A 969-nucleotide genomic window follows, 5' to 3' on the forward strand; every position below is an offset into this window, starting at 1 on the left:
ACATATTACATATTACCAATATTGTGAATACATATATAAGACGTCTCTACAATTGTTTGACTGGGAGGGGGATATAAAATTTCTTTATTGATAAATTATATTTAATTCCTATATTTCTATATCTATTAAGGTACTAATATTTCCACAAATATAATTCTGAGATTTGACATTTAACCATTGATGTACTCTTTGGATATAAATCCGAAAATTCTCCTGAATTTATTGGGTCGAATTGATTAGAGCGTATCCTTAAGTCTCCTTTAAATTGTTTTCAAATGAAAACTTTTTCTTGCTTCTTGTATTATGTTCTTATGTCTATTCTCCACTTTAATTTAATTAATAATTCGTTTTTAAAATGTTGTACAGTTTGGTCAAGAAGTAATTGCTCCTGCCTTTTATGTAGGTTTGAAAGTAAATAATTACCCCCTCCCAAATAATCAATTAACTGTAACCCAACATAAAATTAACTGTAACTGTATTAAAAAAAAATTGTTAAATGTAAAAAAGCATCTATATCTTCAAATAAAATGCTTCCTCAGGCAGGATGTTAGTTCCATAATGTATTTTCTGCCTACAGTCTTTCGTCGCTTATCAGCAGCATTTCTTGATTGTTTCTATCAAATATTTATTATTATCACTTATATAAATATGGAAAATACGTAATGGGAATTTTTACAAACATGAAAAATTTCTGAATTATGTTTTTAATGAAAATACACGTTAGAGGGTATGACTCCAAACAACCAAGCGTCGCAAAATAGTTTGTGTGTATGAATATGTGAACAACATGACTTAAAAACCTAAAGTTAAATTAGTTATTAGAGGTAGGATATGCAACTGATGGTTCATTCATACCTCACATCAAAATTAAAAAAAAAAAAAATGTTTTACAGACTATTTTGCCCAGGTCATCAAATTCAAGTCAAAATCACCCAAAGAAAACAGTTTATCTAATAGCGGATATTGTAT

Source organism: Halyomorpha halys, unplaced genomic scaffold, assembly GCF_000696795.3.
Source record: "Halyomorpha halys isolate HHAL.00 unplaced genomic scaffold, Hhal_1.1 Scaffold44.1, whole genome shotgun sequence".
NCBI lineage: Eukaryota > Metazoa > Arthropoda > Insecta > Hemiptera > Pentatomidae > Halyomorpha > Halyomorpha halys.